This window comes from Numenius arquata, chromosome 9 (genome assembly GCF_964106895.1).
Source record: "Numenius arquata chromosome 9, bNumArq3.hap1.1, whole genome shotgun sequence".
Taxonomy (NCBI): Eukaryota; Metazoa; Chordata; class Aves; order Charadriiformes; family Scolopacidae; genus Numenius; species Numenius arquata.
In genome coordinates this window covers 8,435,632-8,449,865 of record NC_133584.1, presented here as the reverse complement: position 1 = coordinate 8,449,865, position 14,234 = coordinate 8,435,632, and positions in this window count along the sequence as shown.

The following is a 14,234-nucleotide window of genomic DNA, read 5'->3' as shown; positions in this document are numbered from 1 at the left end:
CGGTGTTATCCATCCCTGCTATTACTTCTGCTGCTCATGTGGGGTACCCCCAGCCTTGGCAGCTCCCAGAGCTGCTGTTGCTTTTGGGTGGTTCTGTTCCTTTTTATTGGGCGTGGGCGTTGTGGTTTTTTTGCTGTGGTTTTTTTTTTTCTCCTTTTGACATGTCTTTCCTTCAGGGGTTATTGCTGAATGTTTCAATAGGCTTCCTCATTAAAAAAATTGGTTAATATTCCATTGCGTATCTTGCCACTGTAGGTGCTCTCTTGTTACTTCTCCTGTTGTGCAGATGATCAAGCAAAGAGGCGAAGCAGAGCTGTTCAAATGAGCTGCATCTGAGTAAGGTGAAAATCTCTATTCCTGATATGTTCACGCTGTGTTCTGTTGGATGGGGCAGATGTGCCTTGGCATGAATGGGAAACCAGAAAGCTCTAGACTTAAGCACACACAGCGTGCTTTCACACGGACCTCTTCAAAAGGAAATGTTTAAAGCATAGAAATAATCTGTAAAGATTTAAGCTTCCTATGCATATGAATCATGAAATACCTCTTTCAAACATTCAGTAATGGAGTAGCTGCCCAAGTGACCCTGCGGTGCTCCAGATCTCGTGGTTTTCTCCAAGTATGCATGCAAATGTTTTTGCACGTTTGAGATTTTTTTTCATAAATACTTGTCACTAAGAACAACATTTGTGCCATAGAGATAGTACCTATGAACATGCTTTTCATTCTCCAGGAAGTTTTGTAACAGCAACAGTAGTGAACTCTTCTTCATCCTGAACCTTCCAAGAAGCTTGTCTTTGAGGTGGTCCCAGAGCAAGCCTGCAGGAATGGTTTTGTTTGTCATAACCCATGAGGGACTGTGCTGAAACCAGCTCACATGGCCCTGCTAAACAGCTGTCGGAAGTGGTGGATTTCAGTTGTTACCAACCTCTGCTGAATTTGAATCAACAGATTGGAAATCCAAGCTGCTCTGTCTCATTGCCAAGCCTCCGTCTGCTGAATGTTAGAGGAAGAAATAGCAGCAGCCTTGGCTGAGTGGGTGGCTTAATCTGGATTCCCCGGTTGAGTTTGCCCATGTTCTCAGGTGGGGAGAAAGCAAATGCACTTCTGCCCAGAGTTCTGATGAAGGTGATCTTGAATGTCTGAAGTAAAGGGTTTGGATTTTGTTTTATTTAAATGAGGAAAAAATGTTTGTAAAAACACCAAACTCAAAGTAGTTCTGTCTGTTTAGTCTGGGCTCTGGCTTGTGTCAGCATATGTAAAATTGGATAGCAGAAGCAGTTACCATGTCCTGGCCATCTGGTCTGCCCTTCTGAGAGAAGCTGCCACTGCTGTTGCAGAGATGACTTGAAAAACACTTTTTTGTTTGTTTAATTTTGTTTGTTTTGTTTTTTTTTTTTGCCAAGTTCTTTAAAGTTGAGTATTATGAAGAAGTTTTGAACAGATAGGAGCCAGTTTCTTGGCTTTTCCTAAGCTTGCTTTCTGCTACCGTGTCTCTGCTGCTTCTTAGCTGTATACCATAACTGCTTTTTTGCTTTTTTTTTTTTGATTCTGATGCTTGTGTGGATGCGGTCAGTCAGTGTCCCAGCTGGATCATCTCTAGTCAGGTCTGGCAGGGTAGGGAGCCTATGGGGTAGCAAATGTCTAGAAAGTGGTGGACGCTGATGCAACTCAGCAGCAGGACGCTGCTGTACAGGTTGATGTAAAACAAGAAACGTAGCCGTTTGCAGAGCAGCTCTCTGAAAGGCCATGTGTCCTGCAGGATGTAGTTGATGATGAGCAAGGGCAAAGAGAAGAAGTAGAGCAAGTCCGGCATAGCCAGATTCACGCGGTCAATGGTGGTGCAGGTCTCGTCCTTGGCTCCCTTGAGGAGCAGCCTCAGCATGAAGATGCAGCTTTAAGTAAAGGCTAACAAGATGTAATTATAGCTTTCCACAAGAGGGCACAGACCCTTCCTGGAGGTGCTGTTCTCCATTTCCTCAGCCTCCCCATTGCTAGGTGCAGCTTTAGGCACCATCCACTGCTCTGCTGCTGCTTTAAAGCTCTCCCTGCCAGAGCCAGAAACACCAATACCCAGCAGTCATTCGTCACTCTTGCCACCTCAAAGAAATCTGTAAAATCCTAATTAAAGCACGCACAATTCTCTGAAGAGATGAAACTGTGGTGGAAATGGTGCGTCACTGTTACCACTTAAATTCAACCAAAGCAACGACTGCTGCAAACACTTGGTGATAAGCCCTTGGGGACCAGCACTGTGTTGCAAGGGCAGTTAAATGAAGTTTCACTGCGTGGCAGAGACTGGATTTGCAATAAATTCCTCTGAGCTTCAGACACTTTGGGGGGGCCAGTTGAGGGAAGGGCTCAAGCAAGTGTGCGTTTTGCAAGGGACAGTGCCCGGGACTGCTGCTAGTTTGGTGTTGCACGCAGGTTGGTTGAGAAGAGGCGAATTTACAGCTTGCCCACAGTCACAACAAGAAAACAAACTTGCTAGGTAGCCACAGGCAGCCTCAATGGCCGGGGTGGAATCAAGCTAAGCCGGGCAGGCTGGGGAGGGTTTTGCTCAAAATGTGCATTCGTTGCAATCTGAGAAAACACGGACATCATTTCTCCTTACCCAAAGGAGCAGGGCAGAGGTGTTTTTCTGCTTTCTGGTGTCCTCTTGGTCCCATTTAGAAAATATTAATAGAATTTTTATAGACTAGATTTTTTTTGAAGTTTATACCCAATATACCTTCCAAATTTCCCAGAAAAGCAAGGGAACCAGGAAGGGTTTGTTGGCAGGTGACCTGTTCTAAAGAGGGCAAAGATCAAACCAATGATAAATGATTGAACGTCTTTTTGTTCTTAATTAAGGGGAAAGCTCAATAACTTCTGTGTATGGTCACCTGAGCCAGAACTGTTGAAGAGTTTTCTCCTGGCAGGGATGATCATGTGTGTGTTCTGGTGAGCATCCCTAATTTTTATGTACCTGGGATGCTAATTTTACACTCTGATGTCAGGCCCTATTTGCATTTGCCTTCTGTTGTGAATCAACAGCATGATCCCCTTGGAGCATCTCTCTCTGAGCTGCAGGCTCCTGGGTCATTTCGTCATTCCTGAGACCTTCCCTTGACACAGTCCTGCAGTGAATCTGGCTGTGGAGGTTCTTGGCTGGCTCTTCTTTGCCTGGTCATCATCCTTATTGCAAAACCCCTCCAGCCATGCACTGGTCGCCGGGTATGGAAAAGGGTTTTAGCGTACAGTAGGTAGTGACGTAAATAACTACCTTAACTTAAAATCATTTACTTACTGCTTGGCTTTTGGATTATTCTACCAATGTCTTCATAATCTGCTTTGCGTAACTTGAGCAGCAAACTCTCACTCAGGTGTCTCTTAATATTTTGATCCTTTGAAAAACTGCTTTGTGTGATAAGGATGTGATGTTCATGGTATTATCAGGGAATGAGTGCCTGGGGTTGCTGGGGGCTGCTCACCCGATGGTAGGGGAGACGAATCTGGACTGGTGGATGAAATCAGGAGGGAAGAGGTGAGAAGTGTGGTTTACCCCAACAAATGCTCCCGTTTTCTGGGTTATCTGTCACTAGAGGTCAGTACTGCAACATTACTATATAAGAAATGTGTTCTGTAATGGGACAAAAAGTCTGATTTCAAGGCTGCAACTGCTGTTATTCGTTTCTGTCACTTATTTACATGACTTTGGATGTTGGTTGCCAAAGACAAATTTTAATAACAATAGTCTTCAGCAGGAAGAGGTCACTTTTATTTCTTCTCATGCAAATAAAACACGGTAGGGTAATAAAGTGACCAAACTTGCTATTTTTTAAAACTGAGTCAGAGAATGGTTGAGGTTGGAAGGGACCCCTGGAGATAACCTAGTCCTGCTCACACAATCATAAATTTTTATGACTCATTTTCTGAAATACTGGCCGTTTGTGTCCCCTGCCAGCTGCCTGAGGCTGCCGTGCATTGCTGCTCAGACTCTCCCACTTTCCGTGTCGCTGACAAAGATGTTAAACAGCATGAATGTAGCAACCCGAACTGGACCTGTTGACTGGCAGCATTGGCATCCTCAGCAAAAATCCTTTTGACCCCAGTCGGATCTGTTTTGTGAAGCCTGCAGTTGCTTAAAGTGATGTAGGTTTAAATTCTAGCTGGAGTGATCCCTGCTGTCATCCATTATATGTACGAAGCAAAGTTATTTAAAACAACTCTCTCTCAAAAAAATCCAACCCTCTGAATTGGATGGAAAAGGAAGTAGTGGTCAAAAAAGTCTGCAAATTTTACAGTCTAAGACCTAAATTGTGTCCTCCATAGAGAAGTGTTGTGTGTGCTCAGTGGTTTCTTATGTAGCTGTGTGTGTGTTCAGGCTCAGGGAGCACTGCTGACCCCTTTCATGATCAGGGCTTGGTGTTGCCATCACAAAACCCTCTTGTTTTCTGTAATTTCACTTCTATCAAGAGCTCCTTCTGTTGGTACAGTTTTGGTGGGTTGCAGCAAGATAGAGGAGTTCCTGCTGCATGGAGTCTTGGTCCAGCCAGGTAGTTATGTCCCCCAGACTTCTCAGTTCTCTTAAATTTGTTTCCGAGCTGGGTAAATTCTTAGTCTTCTCTGTTTCCTTGGGAGTGATTCAGTCCATGTTGCTTAGGCTGCTGGCCTGGGAATAGATTGTTTTGGAGACTGGTGCATTGTTCAGTGTGTTACTGAGCAGCTTTGGGGTGCAGCTTTAATCCAGCTGGAAAGACGCCACCTGAGAGATTTCAGTTGGGTCCTGTAACTGGACCTAACCTTTGGAAGAAATCCTACGCATCTGTCCTAGGGCGTCTGTAGAATTAGGGCTGAAATCTCTTTGTTCTGCAAGTAAAAGGTGTGGCCTTCCAGCAAACAGAAGGAAGGAAATAATTCCTGTTCTGTTTCCTCTGAACAAGCAAATTTTACTATTTCTGGTATTTTTATAGAGCATCTGCAGATCTGCAAACATTAGGCTATTGCTCAAATTATTAAAATCTATGTTACTATAGTATCTTAATTAATTGACTCCTTTACATGTTTACAAAGCTCTGTCTGTAGATATAAAACAGCTGTTAATGTCAGTAATTCAGAAATAGTGGAGTTGACATCCTGCATTTCTCTGGTCATCTGAAATGATGATTGAATGTAACTGGCCACTTCAAATTAAGGTAAGTGAAGTAACTGCCTTATAGCAGCTGGGGTGAAATGGCTCACTTACAGCTGTTGCAAATTGATGAAAAAATCTCAGATGTCACTTAAATACTTATTGGAAATTGGTTAACCTACTTAATACTAAAGATTTTAAGACTTTAGAAGACTTTAAAGACTTAAAGAATTCTACTTTGTTCATGAGCCAGTGAATGTCTTAGAGGTGATTGTTACATTTTTATTTATTTAGATTATTTTATATTTTTAGATACATATATTTTTGGGTTTGTTTCGTAACATAGTAGTGGGAACAAGTCAGCTTAGATCCGTTGGCCAAGAGGAGGTCTGTTGGGGCATTGTCTCTTAAAACACAGTGTTCCCTGTTGGCCTCCCTCCTCCATGCTGGATGGTTTTGCATGGGTGTTGGGGCATCTCTTCCAGTCAGTATTTCTAAGTAAATCAATCCTGCTGACCTGAGTTTAAAAACCATTACTTTTTGGCTTTGCCACTGCTTTAATGTGAGCTGGCTGACTTGGGGTGAACCTAGTTTGCTGTCCTGCATTTCAGACCTGCCTTGAATATGAGGTTAAGAGTAAAACCTCACTAGTGATAGTTAGGCTATCAGAAACTACATTGCTTATAAAAAGAGCTCCCAAAAGCAGATTTTTCCAATCTTTGTATATATAATTCACTTAAAATAGTTTTTAGTGAGACTAGAGGTGATATCCCAGTGTATGAAATCTGTCAGAGATGATTGATACACATATGAGAAGCTGAGTGAAAATTGAAGGAAAGACATGGCATTGCCAGGCTTCATTTAAATACAAGAGCTATGCATTTAGATTGATTTATTTTGATGCCAATAGGTTCTGACATAAATATAGTGATATATAATGTATTGACTATAATGTCAACATTATTTTAAAGCTGACTCAAGGAAAAATATCTCATTGTTAGTGCTGAAATATAATGCTTTGTTCTGCTGAAAGGAAAAGCCTACGATCAAATAACCTCTTTCTTAAGACCCTTTGTAATGGCTCTTAAAATGAGTAACAGCAGAGGTGACCTGTCTCGGAGTACTCCGTGTCCTGAAATTGTTTTGGGACTTTCAGGGCAATAGCAGACTATGAATAGGAGATGCACATTCCATAGCTGCGCCCAGCCCCACAATTCACACTTTCTCTCTCTGGTTTTGAAGTATCCTAAGCTCACATCCCACCTGCACAGCAGGTTGGCTGTTATAGAATCATAGAATGGTTAGAGTTGGAGAGGACCTTAAAGATCATCTAGTTCCAGGCCCCCTGCCGTGGGCAGGGACACCTCCCACTAGACCAGGTTGCTCATGTTATATTTTAGTTTTTAATGCTAATCACAGTTTTATATGGTGCAATATGCATGTTGTACTATGTCAAACTACTGGGTTACAAGTCTGTTGGCAATGTGCTGTTGCCCTCAGCCCATGCTAAGATGTCAAAATGACCTTACTTGAATTTCACTTTGAGGTCTTTAATTTTTTTCACTTGTTTTAGAGCTAACCTTGCTAGAGGTGGAGGTTGGGGTGAAAGGGTAGATATTAATTGAATGAACAGTCTGATGCAAAGGCAATTCAACTTTTTTCTTTACTACCTCTGTTCTTTGCCTTCCATTCTGAATTTTCCAGGTCAAATCTCCAGATATTGAGGCAATATGACCTTCAGGACCAGGTCTATTGGTCCTGGTTGTAGCCATTGGAAGCCAGTGGAAACCACAGTGGGTTTGCCTTCCTCAGTCCCACTGGTCCCTAGGAGGAATCTTTCAGCCCACTTCTGACTGATATCCGCTTCTTCCACATCCTTCTATATCTGCTTTATTTGCTTTGCTAAAAAAATCCAGGCAAAAATAACCACAGGTATGAGATCCTGGCTGTGCAAATAGTGGTGATGCTGGCACAAAGGTGGCTGCTACACACTAGGCTTGTGGTGTGGTCCTGCTGTAGCCTGTGAGCGATAATGGCAGAGAGAGATTGGGTTAGCTAAAGGCTTTTCTTCTACCAAGTATAATGTTTCTTAGCTTGCATTTAGACTGTTTAAATTATGCTGAACTGTATCAGTTTAACTCAAGTTTACCTTTGCAAATTTTACAAGCTTTAATCTTCATCCCTTTTTATCCTTAGCATCTTTCTAGTAACTTATTCTGAAGGTGTATAACGTGTGAAAGTGTTTGTGGCTCATTGCTTGGTGTTGTAGCTAAGAGGCAAAGCACTGTCTGCAGTTTTGGTTGGAGCCTGCTGTTGATACACCGCTTTGGAAAAGCCCCTTGGGTGGGTAATGCTGAGTTTCTTGACTTAGGTGGCCTCCAGGTGCAGATGTGCTGAGCATCTGCAGCTCCAGGAGCAGCCAGTAAAAGCTCCACTTGGTTATCACCTCTGGAAATTACTGCTAGATAACTTCATCCCATCACCCACAACTCACATCTACATTGATTTTAGGTTGGCTTCAGCCCATCAGCAGGGAAGGGCAGTTGTCAGCATCAGGACTCAGGAGAGGAGCCCTGGAAGGCTCCCTGGATACATAGGAAACCCTTGCAGCAGGGCTGGGGCACTGCCGGCTGCCCAGGAGAGTGGGGATGCTCAGGAGCGATGCTTCCACGTGGGGCTGGGTCTGCCTTAACCACTGGACGATGCATTAATAATTTCATACACGCATCATAGCATATGACCATAATGGCATTATGGTCATTTCTATAATGCTATACCTATGCATATTGGTACATCAACAACAGTGACATTTCTGTTCACATATAAATTGCTTTAAAAGTGTCAGATGGAGAGTACTATGCATAGATGTAAGTTTTTCCCTTTGCATGAAACTATTTTTTCTTCCTTTCTCATTTTCCCCTGCATTTTTTTGCTTTCACTTTGTACAGGCTGCTGATATAAAGGGTTTATTCATGAGGTTAACCTAATTACTGTCTTCAGAAACAAAGCCTGTTTCTACAGTGAATATCCTTTTGATATCCATCATCTGAATATTGCCTAATAAAGTTAGCAAATGGCCTCCAAATGAACCAAAATGATTCAGTATCTCATCTAGCAAAGAATGTATTATGGTTTTACCGATACTGACAGAAATGTTTAAAATTCTCAATGCATTGCTTTGCTGGTGGATTAATATGCATTTTTTCTGTCTTGAGATGAAAAACACCGTCTGGATTTAATGCAACACTTACAAAATTGCTGATGTGAGTCTCTGTTAAAGCTATTTTATATACACACTGGAGGGTTTACCGGAGACAACTGGAAAGTTCACTTTGAGTTACTCCAATACTTTTAATCAGTAACTAAAATGTATTCATGGAGTTGCAAGACCAAAAGGCATGAATTTAAGTGCCTTCGTATATTTTCCTTGCATGGAACAAAGGTGATAATTTTTTTTCATGTAAGCAAAGCTCCTTGGAGTTGAGTGTGCTCTGGGGAGATAATTAAGGAAGATCCACATATACTGATTGATTGAGTTTTGACCTGCACATACACTTTCTGTCCTCAAATCGTGATGGCCAAGCCTTCACGACAGTCACAGGCCAAGCCTGACTGTGGGGCTGGTTGTTGGGTCCCTGGGCTGGCTGAGCTGCTCCTGGGCTCATCTCGTAAGACTGTTGGGTCGACATGGGGGATAGTTTACATCCATTCAGATTTCTCTGGCTTCTGTGAGAGTGTTGGTTTAAAAACCTGACATAAAAGCCCATTTCAGTCCTTCCTAGTACTTGTCTCAAGACAAGTATTCCTTGCTCTACTCCTTTGTTTGTCTTTTCATTCTGGGGAGAAGAAGTAGTGGTAAGTGAATACAAAAATGACCTTTTCTTCCCCTAAAGATCATAATTTTATTAAGTGACTAGTTGGACAACAAAATTTATATTTAGCTTGCCTTCTCTGAAGCAGAATCCCAACTAATCCTATTAAGAGAGTGGAACTAGCAGATATCAATGTTCTCGCTGCTCCCTACCTGCTTGATTCTTCAAGGTATTCATTGAGAAGACTGAGGCAGAGTTTATGTTCTTAATCTTCTGTCTCTACTTGGACTGGACCTTTCATAAATATTAACTTAATTATCATATATCCTTATTGGAAAATATTAGTTTATAGAAGAACATTTCAGAAAGCATACTGACAAACTGCCTTGTTCCACTGAATGCAAAAATCCAACATTAAGCAATGATGATGTTCGATGTGTCCAAAGGAAAATCATTGTTTCAGTTACTTCTTAAATAGCTCTCTGGTTCAGAAAGAGTATTTGAGTTAATGGTAGTTTGGCATCATTATGTATTAATGGGCTCCATCTGATTTATTTTTTCTGGCAGTTATCCGCTTGCACGATGTATTACGCCTGACCGTTCCATTTCCCCTGCTATTGAGTGGTAGATGGTGGATTAGTACCTCGAGCCAACGAGAGAGGCTGCATGGGAACATAATGGGATCTCGCATCATTTTTAATGGTGAGTTATGGACTGTCATGCAGAATGTCTGGACACACTTAATAACTTCCTGATGACAACTGTAACAGAGGTAAAGGTACGTGTTGTCACTGAGCTGCTAGAGAGGCAGGCTCCTGCTTGCCAGATGCTGTTACACTGCACTGAGTTGCCTTTGTAGATATTTTTGTAATTACAAACTTTTTCCTAGCTCCAGTAGTGCTTAAATAAAAAATTGATCCCATGGAATTATATTGCTGAATGTTAAAGTCGGTATTTATTTGCAAGAGTCACTTTGGGGTGCCTAATTTGTCCGCAAGAGCAAGGTTTTCTGCTCAGACTGCAAAATGGTGCAATAAAAATCAGTGATTGATGTTTATTATCAGATTAAATGGTTTAGCTGTGGGGATCAAAGTTATAAATTACAGCCCTCCGCAAGCTGTGATTGGCCACCAGAGATCTTTCGAAGTGCCAGCATTTTTTAATGAGATCGTATATTTTCAAGCCTCTAACAGTATCAACTTTTGTAGTTTATTGAAACTGTGTTTAAAATAACAGCTTACTGGGTGTCAAAAATATTGGACATGTTTTGTATTTGCTTGGTCAAACATCCCAGAGGAAAAAAACCGCATGAGTTGAAAGCCAGGACTTTGACTCCTGAGAAAAGTCTGAGGATTTAAGGAGGGTGAGGGATGCCATCTTCTGGCTCTATGCTGGTGTAATTTTTGCTGCTTCTGGTTTTTGGTCATTTCACTATAAACACGAGGCCTCAACGTGCAGCAAATGTGTATGCTCTTTGGCTCTCCCTCAGGCTGCAGAGGAGAACCATAACCTGCTTATCCACAGAAATTAAATGTTTCCCTTCCTGAGTCTTACGGAGAGACTACAGTGGTAGTGCAGTATTGGTTGCATCAAAGTTTAATGGTCAGCTTTTTCCCTGTTGGGAGACTGGCCCCGGTGACACCAACATTTTTGCCCACTGTTCATCAAAGGAGAGGAAACTGGAGATTGCTCTAAATGGCAAAAAAAATGTGAACACCCTGATATTATTTGCTTAGAGCCGATAGGGCATGCCCTAAATATCAAAAGGATAATATTCAAATAATAGACATTTGATGAAAGGAATACTGAAATAATCATGTTAGATTGCTCGTAAACTCTCTATCTGAAAACTAGCAGTCAAAAAATAGCTGAAATTTCATCTGCCATTAGAGAAGACTGAAATATATTTTGTTACTTGCTATGGGAGATTTATAATTGGGGTAAAATCTTAACTGTGAAAGCATTAATCTCAAGTACGGCATTGTAGCATCAAAAGCATGACATTGTCTTCCTGTCCTCAGGACACTCTTTGTTAGAAAATCATTTGTTTTACTCACAGGAGGTCTTTTTTCTTTTTATATTAAAAAGTTGGGCTTTTTTTTCCTTGTGGCTGCATTTACTCTCAGGAGATTCTGATTAAGCAGCTCAGTTCAAAAGAGTTTGCACTGTACGGTCATTTTGGGAGTGGGGGAGAAATCATTAGGCGTGCTGTGGGTATTGCAGCCGCTCAGATGGGGAGAGTTTCAAAGCAGGCTCTCTTCTTCCATTCCTCCTGCATCAGCACATTGGAAGCTTTTCCCTGGGCGCCAGGATAAATGAGGGGCTTTTTCAAAGGTGAGAAAATATTATTTAAAGAGATGTACAACTGTCATAAAATCACAGAATGGCTTGGGTTGGAAGGGACCTTAAAGATCACCCAGTTCCCACCCCCTGCCATGGGCAGGGACACCTCCCGCCAGACCAGGTTGCTCAAAGCCCCATCCAACCTGGCCTTTAACACCTCCAGGCATGGGGCAGCCACAGCTTCTCTGGGCAACCTGGGCCAGTGACTCACCACCTGCACAGTCAAGAATTTCTTCCTAATATCTAATCTAAAACTTCCCTTTTTCACTTTAAAACCCTTCCCCCTTGTCCTATTTCTCTACTCCCCGATAAGAGTCCCTCCCCGTCTCTCCTGTAGCCCCTTTAGGGACTGGAAGGGGCTCTAAGGTCTCCCTGGAGCCTTCTTTTCTCCAGGCTGAACAACCCCAACTCTCTCAGCCTGTCCTCACAGCAGAGGTGCTCCAGCCCTCTGATCATCTTTGTGGCCTCCTCTGTATCCACTCCAACAGGTCCATGTCCTTCTTATGTTGGGGGCTAGATGCAAATCAATGTATCCATTGATTGATTTGCAGCCAGTCATGCAAGTGTTATTTCCTTCATTATGCTAATGTGGTAAGGACTTGCCCCAAATCCTCCTCAGGCATGGGGGCATCCCCGTTTCTGCACCCTGCTTGGTGTCTGCTTGCTCTAGGATTGCTGGAAGGACATCAGTGAATGAAGTAACGCTTGCTGTAATTATAACAGATTCATACATGGAGCGATTAGGTCTGTTGTCAAGTCAAATTGGTCTGCTTTGGGTTTTTTTTAATGATTTTTTTTAAGGGCTAAAATGAGCAGAGGCAATCTGCAGCTACTGCGGTGCGGGCAAAGCCCGGTGTGCAGCGGAGATCTGTGCTCAGCGACTGGGCGCTGCCGTGGGGCTGTCAAGGATGCTGGCACTCCCCTCCCTGTGAGGAGTGGCCCTTGCTGCTGTTAATTGTACCTTTACCTTGCAAGCCCTGGTGGAAAATAATTAAATTTCATAAAAGCCTGTCTCGTTTTGAGCCCCGGAGGGTATCAATTAAATGTAATATTGGTAACTGCAGCTTTTAAGCAAATATGTAGGGTTTTTTTTAAAGAAATTAGGTGAAGTCTTTTGCACAGCATGGAGCTGAAGACTTTATTTCCATGTTCCCCTCACTGTAAGTACCACTCCTGTGAAGTCTTAGGAGGAGCTGTTCATGCACAACAGAGGCAAGAAGATGATGTTCAGGGTTTTCTTCGGTGGCCAAAGGCAGGTCCTGGAGGTACCGAGAGTGCCCATCACTTTACGTTTCTTAGCTGGGATATGCCGTATATGGTAACCTTAAACTGCCTGAGCCAGCTATTGCAATTCATTATCAAACATCTTTCGGAATAAGTCTCTATAGATATTTATTTTTTTTCTAGTGTCCTGCCACAAATGAATGCACCCCCACCCCTTGCTCAGATGTGATGCAAGGTTTTTGTACCTTGGGATATCTGCTTTAATTAGCATGGACTACATGCCTGACATGGAGGTTGACCCCTTTGGAGGCGGGGGTGTTTGTTGCTGGGCTGCAGCTCTGTTAGCAGCAGCACGAGCTGCTTTATGGGAGCATTCGAGAAACACCATACACCTTCTGCAAGGTTGCATCAGAGGGAAATAAAACACTGAAATTATCCTAATAAATTATAATAATTGTGCCTGGCAGCATGCGGTAATTTAAAATAGATTAATCTAACAAGCTTTAGATATGAATAAATAATAAACATCTTCGTGCATTGAGAATCTTATTCTATTTAATTCTGAATGAATATTAATTACCCCTCATAAACCCAATGCAAAAATCGATCCGTGTGGAGAAGGCACAAGGTATTAAGTATACCAAATTGGACAGAGCCCAAATGAATATTCTCATCATCAATTAAAGTCGGATTACACTGCCGCTCGACTCTGTCACCGGCTGCCTGGTGATGAGAAGCAGGCATTAAAAACGGGGTCTGTGCTGTGGGGGTTTATATTCAATTTTGTATCGCTTGTTTCCTGGCAGGGTTGGATGGCTGCTTACTGCTGGGTGGGATGGGTCAGGAGTTACCTGCTGTCCCTCTGAGAAATGAGGAAGCCACGGATGATTCTTGGCCATCGGAGTGGTGGCTGGTGCTGGCAGCCAGCATCCCCCTCATGCCACGGCATATCCTCCATCCCACCTGTGTGCAGATCCCTGGAGCTGAGAGTCAGGAGTTTTGCCTCCAGCCTTCTGCAGGGGTAATATGGGAGAGAAACTTTCTCACCTTGCAGAATGACCCCTTGAGCCATGGTGACATTGAATAGGGAGAGCCACTGTCCCAGGCGGCGGTGCGATGCTCTGGTGCCTGTTGCGTTATGCGTTGTGTGTGCAACCCCAGCAAAACTGAAGACTTGCTTGGTTTTGAGTCGAAACATATGGAAGATGGATGAGAGGGAACATCTGCACCATCTGCTGTAGGGGAGCTCCATCCTTCATCCTCGCACCTCACTGTGTTGCTGTTGCGTTTGGATGATATCCTTCATTCCCTCCCATTATCGCCGTTCTCCGAAGGCCAAGTCTTCAGCAAAATGCTTTGCTTAGCAGTAGGCTGCACTGGGAGCTCCTAAATGGAAATTTCCTCTGCTGCCTGTATTCTGTGCGAGGCTTGGGCAAATATATTTTGCCTGTATCAGGATCTTGTTTTTGGCGGACATACACTGCGTACCAGAGTGTAGAATGAGCTGGGGAGGATAATTGGGGTGTTTGGAGATGTCACGGCAGGGCCAAGGCAGGGAGCCGGTGGGAGGTGCTGGCTGCGGCGTGGGGCTTGGTATGGCAGGAGTGGTGCTGCTGTGGGCAATTGCTGGGTAAAAGTGGGTTTGTGTATGGGAGAGGAGAGCCCAAGTCAGGCACATCATGAGCAGCGTGCTCCCAGGGATGCGGGGATGGCATTTTGCATCTTGGTTTAAATCGTAAAGC